Below are 15,561 nucleotides of genomic sequence, written 5' to 3' on the forward strand. Positions count from 1 at the left end.
GTGCTTAGTCACTCAGTCGTGTCCGACTCTTTGCGACCTCATGGAATGTAGCCTGCCAGGCTCCTCTGTCCATGGGGATTCTCCAAGCAAGAACACTGGAATGGGTTGCCATGTGCTCCTCCAGGGGATCTTCCCAACTCAGGGATCAAACCTGAGTCTCCCACATTGCAGGCTGATTCTTTACCATCTGAGCAACCAGGGAGCCCAAGAATACTGGAGTAGGTAGCCTTTCCCTTCTGCAGGGGATCTTCCTGACCCAGGAATTGAACTGGGGTCTCCTGCATTGCAAGCGGATTCTTTCTCAGCTGAGCTACCGTGGAAGCTGGAAAAGTATTAGCACAAATTTAAAGTAAATCCTTAAATGTTTGTGGAAGGGGCCATACGTTTTTTTAAAGTTGTTTTTCTGTCTACATGTTTCTCCATTGCAATTAGTGCTTCTTAAACTTTACCATGTGTCTCAATAACCTGGTATAGAAAGAGTAATTTTCTGGCCTAACTCTCAGAGATTGTGATTTTTAAAACAATGTTTTATGAAAGTATAGTTGATTTACAATGTTGTGTTAGTTTATGCTCTACAACAAAGTGTCTGATTGTGGATATCCATGGTGATGCCCAGACCTTTAGTGTGGACCATGCTTTGAGAAAGCTGCCTTGAGCAGAAGATGTCTGGTGGTGTACATTGATAAAGGGCTTGCCCTGTTAACTCAGTGGTCTTCAGGAAAGAGACCTCTAAACATAGTTTGGGTGGTGTCACTTTAGAAGGAGAGAGAAAAGCAAGTGGAATTGGTCCATAGGGAAGAAAAGGGAAGGGGAAAGAGATCTGATGTGGCCTGTGGAGAGTCCTTGAGTTCTCAACTGCCAGGAGGTGGACAGTGGCTACTTTTTGCTGTTTTTGTGGCTTATTTGCATGTTGACTGAAAGAGTGAGAAAATATTTTTTCTTATATAAAGTTAATACACTTTAACAACAGCTCTTGGGTTGAAGAGAACACAAAGTGGATGCTGCAGATGAGTGGAACTGAACAACAGAAGGATGCGATGTAGCAAGGTCTGTGGCATGTGACAGAAGGTGGGCTTGGCATAAGGTTTGTAGTCTTGGATGCATTCTTTGTGTGAAAAGTCACTCGGTCGTGTTCTGACTCTGCAGCCCCATGAACTGTAGCCCGCCAGGTTCCTCTGTCCATGGGATTTTCCACCAAGAATACTGGAGTGGGTTGCCATTTCCTTGTCCAGGGGATCTTCCTGACCCAGGGATTGAATCCAGGTCTCCTGCATTGCAGGCAGATTCTTTACCACCGATCCACCTGGGAAATTTGAAAGCTTTCAGTTCAGAGTTGGGGATGGTGGTAGTTGTGGGAACCAAAATAATTACCCCAAAACTAAAATATAGACCTTTTCCCCCAGTAAACTTAGCAGGAATAAGATATAACGGACTTTGTTAAAGATGGCCATTGAATATACCATTCACACCCTCCTGAAACCCCATTGAGAAAGAGATTAAAAATTAAGAGGCATAAACTCAGAAAGACAGTGAAAATAAGCTAATTATAACATTTTGGAAACTCGAAATTAGGTGAAGGAGTTATGACTGAGTACAGCTAAGAAAAGTAAATCCTAAACCATGTTGCGGGAAGCTGGGCAGCGCCTCCATGTGGCAGAAAAGGTTAAGAAAGATTCAGGTAACTTTTGAAAGTGTGCTGGCAATTCAGGAGACCTGGGTTGGATCCCAGGGTGGGGAAGATCCCCTGGAGAAGGGAATGGCTACCGACTCCAGTGTTCTTGCCTGGACATCCTATGGACAGAGGAGCCTGGCAGACTATACAGTTCATGGGGTCACAAAGAATTGGACATGACTTTGCGACTAACATTTTCTCCTTTCTGGAAGTGTAGGTGATGCTGGTGGGGTGAAGAACAGGAAAATCAACTAAAAGTCTTTAAGAAACACTGAGATTCCATGTCACTTCCCCACCCCTCTCTCCTTGGGAGCAGTGTAGCAGGAATTTTTGGTGTCAGGGCACAACAATAAATGTTAAGTCCTTCCCCCTGCAACCAAAACCTGCTCATCTCTTGAGGACGCTGCTTCCCAGCACCATCCCTCACATCACATATTCTGGATCCTCTTTCTCTGTGAAAGTTTCAGGCCATTCTTCACCTCTCGCTTTTCCCCCAAACCCCCACCTTTGATTCCTGTCATCAGGCTGGAACCTCTGGGTCACATGCCCTTTGTTCCTTGAAGATGTTAGCTCATCACCTGCTGTCCCTCTGCTCAACAATGATCTTGTCTTAATTCTTGGTGTTTTCAGTGGATGAGCCTTCAACAGCTCACCTCTCATTTTCTTTCTTACCCTTGCATTTTACCTGAACCACTCCTTTGATCATGTCCTAGACCTCTTCATGATATGAAACTTCACCCCTCTGTAACCTCAGCACTTTAAATATCTTGCTCTGTGACCTGTCTTTCTAATTTCTTCCTTTTAGAATCCTGATGCTAACAGTCCCTCAGCTCCCACTGTTCACCCCTTTCACTGCTCTTCACTTCCTTCGTGCCTGTTCTTTCTTTATCGTGCTTAAAGTCCATGGTCAATTATGAGAACAGTTCCTCTACATTCTCCTTTAATGGCCTTGCCCTTTTCTGGCTTTGGTATATACTCAGTTGGCAGGACCCCATCTCTGACTAAATGCAGTTCTTTGCCTTCTTTGTGCCAGCATCCATGCTACCAAAAGTAGTCAGGGAAAAGCACATTGTCATGTGGAATTATCCTGCCTGAGGTTCATGATAAGTAACTTCAAGTAGGCCCTTAATGCCTCCTGCATCATACTGTATCTCCAGGGTTCCCTTCATTTTCCTGGACTGCTGCTCGGTACCTCCTCTCACAAACCTCCCAGGACCTCTTGCCCGGTCGTCACCAGCCTCAGCGGATAGATTCTGCTCTCTGCTGGGATAACTGAGCTCCAGAGAGTGGCTGTGCCTTCAGCCCTGGTGCCAGAATGAGGAGACACAGGTGGGGCCCTCCCTCATCTCTTCCCCTTTCCAACTTGCAACATCTGACCTCCTCCCACCCAGTTCTCATCTTGTCCTAAGGCAGCTCTGTCACGTTCAGCAACCCACTTCTACTTCCTAATTCTTGGTCAGTGTGCAGTTGCAGACAACAGAATCTTTTTGGGTTTTTTCTTTTTTTGGCCACACCATGTGGCTTAGGATCTTAGTTCCCCAGCCAGGAATTGAACCTGGGCCCACAGCAGTGCAAGTGCAAAGTCCTGTCCACTGGACCATCAGCCAATTCCCCAGAATCTATTTTAACATGTTTAAGCAGAAAGGGATTTGCTACAAACCACTAGGTAGCTTACAGAATTCCCAAAAAGGAACCAAGCTGGGCTCTCACATAGGCAGATGCCCAGAAAAGGGACCAAGGACAGCTCCAAGAGGCTCCAGTGGATACCCAGCAGCTACTGGTGCCTGCTGCTAGACTGGCACCCTCACCTCACTGAAGAGAGGGGCTAGACTTCCAGGAGGCTTGCTACATGTTCCGAGAAAAACCAAGTGCATCCACATCCATTTGAGAAGGATCCTGACTATATGGTCTCATGACCTTTATTTCCATCTTCCAAGTTGTACCTGCTCAGTGGGAATTGGCTGTATGTGTACATCTAAGGAGCAAGGACTCCAGGGAAATAGTTTTTGAATTCTGCCTCAGAAAGTGAGATATGTAAGGTGGAGCAGTCCTAAAAAAAAGGGAAAGGATTTTCAAAACAGTTTGGGCAGCTTTTATAAAATATCAAGTATTCATTTCAGGCGTAGAAAATGACCAAAATCTCTGAAGAATACACTATATCCATGGGTAGGGAAGGTCAATATCCAGATTTCAATTTTTGCCAAGTGAATTTTTATGTTAAAAGTAATTTGAATCAAATTTACAAGGGAAGTCGTCTGTGTGTGCATGCACATGTGTACGTGTGGAGCCTCACAAATTGATTCTAGAATTTATAGAGCAAAGGACAAGAATAGCTAAGACATTTTTGAAGAAGTTGGCTGATTTTCTGCTACCAGATAATAAATGTATTGATAATGAAAAACAACAAAACAAAAGCAAAACCAAAGCCGACCTAAACTTAACATACACTGTAATATGATTTATGTGAGTTAAAACATCAGTTATCTTCCCTGGTGGCTCAGAGGTTAAAGCGTCTGCAATAGAGTGTTTAGAAATAGACACATTTTATACACAGTTATACAGATTTATGGAGAAGGCAATGGCAACCCACTCCAGTACTCTTGCCTGGAAAATCCCATGGACGAAGGAGCCTGGTAAGAGTCGGGCACGACTAAGCGACTTTACTTTCACTTTTCACTTTAATGCACTGGAGAAGGAATTGGCAACCCACTCCAGTGTTCTTGCTGGAGAATCCCAGGGACGGGGGAGCCTGGTGGGCTGCCATCTATGGGGTCGCACAGAGTCCGACACGACTAAAGTGACTTAGCAACAGCAGCATACACGTTTATACAAAGTACAGGATTTAAAAAAAAACAAAGTACAGGATTATAGAGAAAATATAGAGTGATCAGCATCAGTGGCACAGGCTGAGAAAATATACTTCCTCTCCTCCTCTTCCTCCTCTAGTCTCCTCTTTTTCATTCTGTCCCACACTCCAGGAACCCGGTCTCAAATGCTGCCCCTCAGTGGCCCAACACTCCCCACCTTTGCCCTGTTTGTTCTCTGAAAGCAAGAGTAGATATTTTTTTTCTAAAATATCTTGAATTAAAGATTCTCAAAGTGCTTTACAAAATGTGGTCTTTTTACACCTCTATAAGTAGATCAGTGCAAAAAGCTTATTTTATGGCTGTCCAGAAAGAAGTTATATCATTTGCTTTAAGGTAAAAATCATATTGTCTTATTAATTTTTTTAAGATTTGTTTATAGCTGTGCTAGTATGGATGTGAGAATTGGACTGTGAAAAGTTGAGCACTGAAGAATTGATGCTTTTGAACTGTGGTGTTGGAGAAGACTCTTGAGAGTCCCTTGGACTGCAAGGAGATCCATCCAGTCCATTCTAAAGGAGATCGGTCCTGGGTGTTCTTTGGAAGGAATGATGCTAAAGCGGAAACTCCAGTACTTTGGCCACCTCATGCGAAGAGTTGACTCATTGGAAAAGACTCTGATGCTGGGAGGGATTGGGGGCAGGAGGAGAAGGGGACGACCGAGGATAAGATGGCTGGATGGCATCACCGACTCGATGGACGTGAGTTTGAATGAACTCTGGGAGTTGGTGATTGACAGGGAGGCCTGGCATGCTGCAATTCATGGGGTCACAAAGAGTCGGACACGACTGAACGACTGAACTGAACTGAGGTCTTCATTGCTGTACTCTGGCTTTTCTCTAGTTGCAGCGAGTGGAGGCTACTCTGTTGTGGCGCACAGGCTTCTCAGTGCAGCGGCCTCACTGGGGTGGAGCAGGGGCTGTAGGCTCTCAGGCTTCAGTAGCTGCAGCTCGCAGGCTCTAGAGCATTGGCTCTGTAACTGTGATGTGGGGGCTTGGTTGCCATGCGGCATCTATGATCTTCCCAGAGCAGGGATCAAATCTGTGTCCTCTTCATTAGTAGGTAGATGCTTAACCATTGCACCACCAGGGAAGGCCCCAAGTCATATTATCTTAAAAGCTACCTAATATATAAAAGAATAACAGTGAACTTCCTGATGTTCAAGCTAGTTTTCGAAAAGGCAGAGGAACCAGAGATCAAATTGCCAACATCCACTGGATCATGGAAAAAGCAAGAGAGCTCCAGAAAAGCATCTATTTCTGCTTTATTGACTATGCCAAAGCCTTTGACTGTGTGGATCACAATAAACTGGAAAATTCTGAAAGAGATGGGAATACCAGACCACCTGACCTGCCTCTTGAGAAATCTGTATGCAGGTCAGGAAGCAACAGTTAGAACTGGACATGGAACAACAGACTGGTTCCAAATAGGAAAAGGAGTACGTCAAGGCTGTATATTGTCACCCTGCTCATTTAACTTATATGCAGAGTACATCATGAGAAACGCTGGACTGGAAGAAACACAAGCTGGAATCAAGATTGCCAGGAGAAATATCAATAACCTCAGATATGCAGATGACACCACCGTTATGGCAGAAAGTGAAGAGGAACTAAAAAGCCTCTTGATGAAAGTGAAAGAGGAGAGTGAAAAAGTTGCCTTAAAGCTCAACATTCAGAAAACAAAGATTATGACATCCGGTCCCATCACTCCATGGGAAATAGATGGGGAAACAGTGGAAACAGTGTCCAACTTTATTTTTTTGGGCTCCAAAATCACTGCAGATGGTGATTGCATTCATAAAATTAAAAGATGCTTACTCCTGGGAAGAAAAGTTATGAACAACCTAGATAGCATATTCAAAAGCAGAGACATTACTTTGCCAACAAAGGTCTGTCTAGTCAAGGCTATGGTTTTTCCAGTGGTCGTGTATGGATGTGAGAGTTGGACTGTGAAGAAAGCTGAGCGCCGAAGAATTGATGCTTTTGAACTGTGGTGTTGGAGAAGACTCTTGAGAGTCCCTTGGACTGCAAGGAGATCCATCCAGTCCATTCTGAAGGAGATCAACCCTGGGATTTCTTTGGAAGGAATGATGCTAAAGCTGAAGCTCCAGTACTTTGGCCACCTCATGCGAAGAGTTGACTCATTGGAAAAGACTTTGATGCTGGGAGGGATTGGGGGCAGGAGAAAAAGAGGACAACCGAGGATGAGATGGCTGTATGGCATCACTGACTCGATGAACGCGAGTCTCAGTGAACTCCAGGAGTTGGTGATGGACAGGGAGGCCTGGCGTGCTGTGATTCATGGGGTCGCAGAGAATCGGACACGACTGAGCAACTGAACTAACTGAACTGATCTTGCTTAAAGAAAATATTTTGAAACTTCTATTACACGAAGCCCAGTTGTAGGGCTGGCTCATCTATTTCTCATAAATGAATCAGTAATGATTGTTATTTCTATCAATTGTTCTCATTTACAGTGTGTGTTATTTGCTCAGTCCTGTTGACTGTTTGTGACCCCACAGGGTGTAACCTGCCAGACTCCTCCGTCCTTGAGATTTTCCAGGCAAGAATACTGGAGTGGGTTTCCATTTCCTTCCCCAGGGGATCTTCCTGACCCAGGGATTGAACCCAGGTCTCCTGCTTTGCAGGCAAACTCTTTAGCGTCTGAGCCACCAGGACTGTTACAGGAAATTTCAGTTGGCCACAATTTTCAATTTACCTCATTACCACATTCTTAAGGACACCTTGAATTGTTTTAGTCATGACCTGTGGCTTATGGGATTTAGTTTCCAAACCTGGGATCGAACCCAGGCCCCTAGCAGTGGAAGTGTAGAGTCCTAACCACTGGACCACCAGGGAATTCCCCTTGGATTTTAATAATGATAAAAACATCTACTTTACTGGCGCTGTTTACCATTTAACATTTAAGCACAATGCACTGAAAGTTAGATTTTTCTGTATCAGGTTTGTATTTTTAAAAACTCCAGAAATGGTAAATGACCTTGCTTCAAGACAGTGACTAGAGACAGAACTGAAATTTATCAATGCCCACTTTCAGCTGTAATCTTTACTTTGTAAGAAAAGCAGTCTCAGGTATAGCTGTTCTCAGTGTATCAAATAAATACATGGGATAGATGAATTTTTTCCTTGCCCTTGTTTTGCCAGCAATCTTAGCAGTTTACTTATAATTTGTTCTTCGGTGACTATTAGCAAATTGGTTATCTAAGGAATGAGTGAAGTTCATTAGATTCTGTCAGTAAAAGTGCAAATAATGAGTCTCAAATGTATAGGCAGCAAAAATGTGAAGCCAAATTGTGTCTGTTTCTAAGAAGGAGGTTTTCTTCATAGCCACTGTTCTGGGAACAGGGCAGTTTTCTTGTACCTTTTCAGCTCTCTCATTTTCCATAAACAAGACGCCTAATTATTATTTTTTAATGTTTATTTGACTGCATTCTGTCTTAGTTGAGGCATACTACATCAATCTTCATTGCTTCAAGTGGGATCTTTCACTGTCGTGCACAGAATCTCTACTTGCAGCTGGAGAACTTAGTTACTCTGCGTCATGTGGGATCACAGCTCCCCAACCAGGGACTGAACCTGTGAACCATTGCAAGACAGATTCTTTACCACTGGACCAGCAGGCAAGTCCTGATGCCTAATTATTTTATGAGCAGTTAAGAAGAGGTGCCTACATTATCTCCACTTTTAATGTCTTGACCATATAAAGTGGCTTTTAATTTTTTTTCTTCTAATTAGAAATACATGCTTTGGAGCAAAAATCTTGCCTAGAAAAATACCTAGGCCTGAATTTCACCACTTTTACTGCTTTGGTGAATTACAGACACGCACACAGTGAATGTGCATGCATCCATGAATTACAGGCATGCATACTCTGTCACAGAGCTCTTTTCAGTTAGCAGGAAACAATGTGTGTATCCTAGAAACAAATGATCTGTAATATCATGTTCAACAGCTGCGTGATACTGCACTGCACGGATTTCTCTTGTTCCTGGTACTAATATCTTACTATTGAATGTTTAGGATATTTCCATTTTGAATCTCTCTAAATACTTAGATGAACACCTAGTACATATGTGATTGACACAGTTATGATTTATTGTTTTTTACCTCATTCCATTTAAAAGGAGTGGAATATTTCTGTTAAACTAAAGGCCTCTTTGATACCCAGCCCAAGCTTGTCCTGCTCACTGCACAACAGGCCAGTAAATTAGGAGATGAGTTGTTGGGGCAAGGAATAATGACTTTAACTGGAAAGGCAGCAGGCCAGGAAGATGGTAGACTAGTGTCTCGTTGCAAAGAACCCTCTTCCTTCCGTCAGAATTTGGGCCTCTGTTACACAGGGAAGGGGGAGGGCTCACTGCAATGCCAATGGGCCAGGGGGTCCCGGCCCTATTACACCTTTTGTTCTTCTGTTTCACTCTTATTTTCCCAGAGCTACTCTATAAATAATAAATGACACTGCTTTTCACGTTGAAAAAGTCAGCATCAGTGCTGCTGTCCGAGAGACGCTGGAGGCAGTCATGCCGTGTGCAGCCTTGTGCGGGTTCTCTGTTTGTCTCTGTGGGTTATTAGTCTCTCCCCTGTCACTCAGCAACATGTTCCCTCATGACCATTGTGCTTGAGGTATATTACTAGAGGATTCAGGAAAGTAAGGGAGTAAACCAAAAAGAGAAATATTTAGAGCTCAGGAAATGGAGGATCCAGTATTCACAGAGCAGTGAAGGGATGGGAAAAGAGTTGTACACATGTCCTAGGCAACAGCCCATTTGAATTGAGTAGGACGATGAAATACTGTGGGGGTTAGGCCTCCAGGAAAAAAGGACAATAATATACTAATTCCAGGCACATCATTATGCACTGTCAGAACACCAAAGATAAAAGGACCTAAGCGCTTCTGCGGGTGTGTGGGAGTGGGGAACAGGTCACATGCATCAAGGCAGTGGGGTCAGAGTGGCACGAGACGGCTCAGCGGCATCATGGGGTGCTCCCAGAGAGTGGGCGGCACCTGAAAAGTTCTGAAGAAAATTATTTGCAACCTGGAATTCCATCCCTAGCCAAACTGTCCATCAAAAGTAAATTAATGCAAGTAGAATGCTAAGTGCTAACTATAAATGTACTGAGAGTACTGAAACTAAATCACTTTCTGACCATTATAATCAAGGTTGGTTCAGGTAAGAATCAATGGGTGCTCAGTCTAGGGAGAAATTTAATGAGGATCAGAATATTTGTATAGTCTTCAGTGTTTCCCCATGGAAGCTTATTAGTTGCAAGAGAAATCACAAAGTACAAATTGTACAGCACCTTGACTGTATTAACAAAATTAACACCACCAAAGAGGGGCATTTGGAGACTGTGTCCTTCATACGTGATGGCCTGAGAAAAGCACATCGCTTGTGGGTATCCTAGTAAGGGATGATCATCTCGAATCTAATCACGGGGAATCACCAGGCAAGCCCAGTGTGCTGTATTTCTATTCAAAAAGGTGATTCCGTGTTCTTTTAAAAATGTGTCATAAAAGACAAAGGCTGAGAAGGTATTCCAGGTTAAGTGTGACTGTAGAGATATGAAGCTAAATGCAGTACCTGAGTGGATGGTCTATTGAAGGAAAAATAAACTGCTATAAAGGAGATTATTGCAACATTAAAATATAGACAATAGATTAGACACAAATTGGATCAATATTAAATTTACTAAAGGCTAACAGTATTGTTATTATGTAAGAATATTCTAAGGAAATATACACACAAATATTTATGGATAAAGGGCCATGATGTATGAACATTACTTTTAAAAATTATTTAATTGGAGGCTAATTACTTTACAACATTGTAGTGGTTTTTGCCATACACTGACATGAATCAGCCATGGGTGTACATGTGTCCCCCATCCTGAACCCCCTCCCACCTCCCTCCCCATCCCATCCCTTTGGGTTGCCCCAGTGCACTGGCTTTGAGTGCCCAGTTTCATGCATCAAACTTGGACTGGTGATCAATTTCACATGTGGTAATATACATGTCTCAATGTTATTCTCTCAAATCATCCCACCCTTGCCTTCTCCCAGAAGGCAAAAGTTTGTTATTTATATCTGTGTCTCTTTTGCTGTCTCACATATAGGGTCATCGTTACTATCTTTCTAAATTCCATATATATGCATTAATATACTGTATTGGTCTTTTTCCTTCTGAATTACTTCACTCTGTATAACAGGCTCCAGTTTCATCCACCTCATTAGAACTGATTCAAATGTGTTCTTTTTAATAGCTGAGTAATATTCCATTGTGTATATGTACCACAGCTTTCTTATCCATTTGTCTGCCGATGGACATGTAGGTTGCTTCCATGTCCCAGCTATTGTAAACAGTGCTGCGATGAACACTCGGGTACATGTGTCTCTTTCAATTCTGGTTTCCTTGGTGTATATGCGCAGCAGTGGGATTTCTGGGTCATATGGCAGTTCTATTTCCAGTTTTTTAAGGAATCTCCACACTGTATGAACATTACTCTTAAATATTTCAGAGAAAATGATCATCTCCCTCCATCCATCCATGAGAGAGAAAGAGGAGACAGAAAAAGAAAAAGCAGATATTCAAGAGTATGGAACAAAATGCTAGTAACAGGTGAATGTGCATGAAAGGTAACACAAGTTTCATGTAACTATTCTTAGAACTATTCTATAAGTTGGAAATGTAAAAAAAGTAATATAAACATGTTTTCAGACATCCAAGGACCAAATAGTTTAACTATCATGTTAAAAGATGTGCTTCAGAAAAATAAGGAAGCAATGTAGAAAAAAGCTACAAATGATCTAGGAAATTGGAAATCCAGCACAGGAGAAGGAGAAAAGGAAGCCCCAGGAAGGCAACAGCAATCAGTCCAGATTGGAACAGAAGGATGAAGCATGGCGGGAGAGAGATCTGAAAGAAAAAAAAAAACAAAAACAAATGGGACTGATAGATTACTTGAGATTACTTGGAAGTGTTTGAGTGTTCAGAAAATTATTGTTTCTCAAATCTGTAGGAAAATTTGGAAAAAAAATAAGGGGCAATACAAAACAAAGCAAATTTCAAAAGAAAAAAAAAATCCAGGCAACTATGAAGTACAGGAAAAGCCAAAAATTTAAGAAAGAAAGAAAAGGTAATCATAAAACACACCATGACTTACCAGGTATTTAGTCATGATAAGTACACATTGCATTTTTATAATCAAAATTTGTGATATATTGGGAGAGTGATAGAGTATGGTGAGATGTAAAAAATTACATCCTCAATGATCACCATCAGAACTCAACAGATTATAAGACAACCCTGTGAAGAGCAATGTAAACGTACGTGGCAGCTGCTGTTGTTTGCCCACAAAACAGCCAATCCATTTGTTCCTCCTGGATTTTGCTCAGCATTTCCCTCCTTCCACTGGCCACGTGTAGCAGGGGCATCCCCAGAGGGGAAATGCTGCTTGGTCCAAGTTGATCATGCTGGGCCTATACCCCTCTTTTTACCAGCCAGGGCATGGCGGTGTGCTGTAGTTCTAGCTGATGACACACTAGGGAGGGCTTTTCAGGGGTTTCAAGGAGTACATTTTACAATCTTAACGAAAGACACACATAGCAAGTGGCCTTTAGGCACTGTCATTTCTGGATGTGGTGTTCAGAGCTCCTGAGGCATCGTGTGAGCCCCATTCACAGCACCTTCTCTGTGGTGCTCCTCATCAGGAGAAGCTGTGCTGTGGAAGACAGCACAACTGTCTTCCTTCTGGGTTTCCGTCCCAACCAGAAAAGCACAAAGCCTACACTGCATCTTCTCTCCGTCTAGTTAATGCCCTCCTCATTTGACTTTCTACCCACTTTGAAACCCAGGTACGTTATGGAGACATTGACAAACAAGCTGGCAGAGACCTTCAGGGAACACCAGCCGACCCAAATTGAAAAGGCTGTTTTTTAGACTCGATACCATTCAATGCAGGAGGGCCCCCAAGTGGTATATTAATAGCAAATGCCTATTTTAAAAGAATTTTTTTAGCTTCAAAGAGATTTTTATAATGATAAGATAATTATATCACTGCTGTGCTGTGCTGTGTTCAACTCTTTGCAGCCCCAAGGACTGTAGCCCACCAGGCTCCTCTGTCCATGGAATTCTCCAGGCAAGAATACTGGAGTGGGTTGCCATTTCCTCCTCTGGGAGTCTTCCCAATCCAGAGATCTAACCCGAGTCTCTTGAGTCTCCTGTAGTGCAGGTGGGTTCTTTATCACCAAGCCTCCTGGGAAACCCATCTGTATCATTAGTAGTTCCTTTTAATTTCTTGGGCAAAATTTAGTGGGTGAAGAATCAAGATAAACTTATATTTCCCCTTGGAGGTACTTCACATGGGTAAATGAGGCCACATATTTGAAGGTTAAGGCCTGGCTCTCAGCAAAGAGCCCATGGATGGGTCTGTCTAGCAAGGCCATTGCTGGTATACAGACAACTGGAGGTCCATGAAGTGAAGTGAAGAAGTGAAGTGAAGTTGCTCAGTCGTGTCCGACTCTTTGCAACCCCATGGACTGTAGCCTACCATGCTCCTTCGTCTGTGGGATTCTCCAGGCAAGAGTACTGGAGTGGGTTGCCATTTCCTTCTCCAGTGGATCTTCCCAACCCAGGGATCGAACCCGGGTCTCCCGCATTGCAGGCAGATGCTTTACCATCTGAGCCACCAGGGAAGGTCCATAGCTTAGGTTAAATATGCTCATTGGTCCATCTTATTGGGAGAATATCAGTTCAGTTCAGTTGCTCAGTCGTGTCTCTTTGTGACGCCATGGACTGCAGCACACCAGGCCTCCCTGTCCATCACCAACTCCCGGAGTTTACTCAAACTAATGTCCATTGAGTTAGTGATGCCATCCAACCATCTCATCCTGTCGTCCCCTTCTCCTCCTGCCTTCAATCTTTCCCAGCATCAGGGTCTTTTCAAATGAGTCAGTTCTTCCCATCAGGTGGTCAAAATATTGCAGTTTCAGCTTCAGCATCAGTCCTCCCGATGAATGTTCAGGACTGATTTCATTTAGGATGGACTGGTTGGATATCCCTGCTGTCCAAGGGACTCTCAAGAATTTGCTCCAACACCACAGTTCAAAAACATCAATTCTTTGGTGCTCAGCTTTCTATATAGTCCAGCTCTCACATCCATACATGACTACTGGAAAAGCCATAGCTTTGACTATATGGACCTTTGTCGGCAAAGTGATGTCTCTGCTTTTTAATACACTGTATAGGTTTGTCATAGTTTTTCTTCCAAGGAGCAAGTATCTTTTAATTTCATGGCTGCAGTTACTATCTGCAATGATTCTGGAGCCCAAGAAAATAAAGTCTGTCACTGTTTGCATTTTTTGCCCATTTATTTGCCATGAAGTGATCTGTGGTAGTTAAGTTCCATAAAGTCACTGTGAACACTGAATTAGCAAATATAGAAGAACCCTTTCTCTCAGGGGAAATATAGGAGTAGGTTTCTGTGAGACTCTGGCTATAGTTTCGTCAGCTAATAAAAACATGACCTTATTTTATGTGTGTTTTATTTTAAAGACAAGTTATTTAATATACATCATTGATTCATTAGCACTGAACTCATGGCCAACAGTATCATAACTCATGCCTGAATGAAGTTTATCTAACAGATGTATTTTCTCCATAAGGCGCATCACAGCCTTCTTCCTTTTAAGAACACTGGATTGCATTTCAGGACATAACTCCGGAGCCATCCTAAGTGGTGAAATTACTAACAAAAAGTGGTACAAAAGTGTGAACAGAGTGACATTAAATAGACTACAGAAAGGGCATTTGTGTATAGCCTGAAGGATGAATCAAGAAGGCAGAGTCCCCTTGATCAGCCTCATCTAGGAATATGCAGGGTGGGTGACTCAAGGCTTTTGCCATTCTTCACATATCTGTGAATAACCACAAAAACACTGAGGGTATTGATTTTGGGGTTACTAGTCAATTTTGTGAGTACAGAGATCCACAAATAGAGAACCTGTGAATATTAAGGATTGGCTGCATGCATCTCTTAAATATAAGAATTATTTTAAAAACATAGCTTCAATTACCATTTTTGCTCCTAGATTCCTTAACATTATGGACTAGCCATCAAAATTCACATTTTCCCAACTGTCTTATTAAAGCATCATTATGAATCTGTGGATTTAATCATAGCTGGCATGTTTGAATTCATTTGCAAAGATTATCATGATTCATTTTATTATTTATCCTCAATATTATTACCCATGCTCAGACTGTCCCGTCTTTGGCCACTGGGAGTTCTGTTTGTCCAGGCAGCACTGGTTCCTTTGCATGAGAAACGGTCTGTAGAGACCCTGCTCCGGGTGCTCACTGCTGTCAGCACTGTCAGTTTCCAGTGGACAGAACTGGGAAACACAGGAAGTACCTGTCTGTCTGTGTATCTCTCTACCTATCTAGCTAGTTGTCTAATCAGTCATGAAATACATCATGATTTGAACCTATGCTTCCTTTTAAGGTTCTGGATTATATGATTTTTACTCAGTTCTTCTAATACTTGTATTTCCTCTTCCCACACCCAGAATCTTTGTTCTCAGAAACATGAATGATAAAATATCATGTAATTTTTCAGTAGTTTTATCTGACATTGCATTACCCATATGACAGGTCTAAAATAGCAGAACCAGAGTAATATCATTACTGAAATCAGTTACTCTGTTGCTGTTTTTTAAAATTGGAGGATAACTGCTTTACAATATTGTGTTGGTCTCTGCCGTACATGAACATGAATCAGCCACAGGTGTACACATGTCCCCTCTTTCTTGAACCTTCCTCCCACCTCCCACTCCATCCCATCCTTCTAGGTTGTCACAGAGCGCCTGATGTGAGCTCCCTGCATCGTACCCCAAATTCCCACGGGCTCCGTTTTACATATGGTCATGTATATGTTTCCATGCTGCTCTCTCAACTCGTCCCTCTCCTTCCCGCACCATGTCCACATTCTGTTCTCCGTCTGTGTCTCC

At 42.7% G+C, this 15,561-nt stretch overlaps 1 long non-coding RNA gene across 2 annotated transcripts in view; it reads right to left on the reverse strand.

Annotated features, from left to right (window-relative positions):
- Window positions 1-15,561, reverse strand: part of LOC138424204 (uncharacterized) — a 29,084-nt gene that overhangs the window by 4,241 nt on the left and 9,282 nt on the right. The window contains exon 4 of one of the 2 annotated variants that reach the window (XR_011250682.1): window positions 10,338-11,470. The exons of the other annotated variant lie outside the window; for it this stretch is intronic. This is a non-coding gene — a long non-coding RNA (uncharacterized lncRNA). Of the gene's footprint in view, window positions 1-10,337; window positions 11,471-15,561 lie in introns of those variants that run through there. 2 annotated transcript variants of the gene reach the window in all.

The sequence above is a fragment of the Ovis canadensis genome, chromosome 19 (assembly GCF_042477335.2).
Source record: "Ovis canadensis isolate MfBH-ARS-UI-01 breed Bighorn chromosome 19, ARS-UI_OviCan_v2, whole genome shotgun sequence".
Classification (NCBI taxonomy): Eukaryota; Metazoa; Chordata; class Mammalia; order Artiodactyla; family Bovidae; genus Ovis; species Ovis canadensis.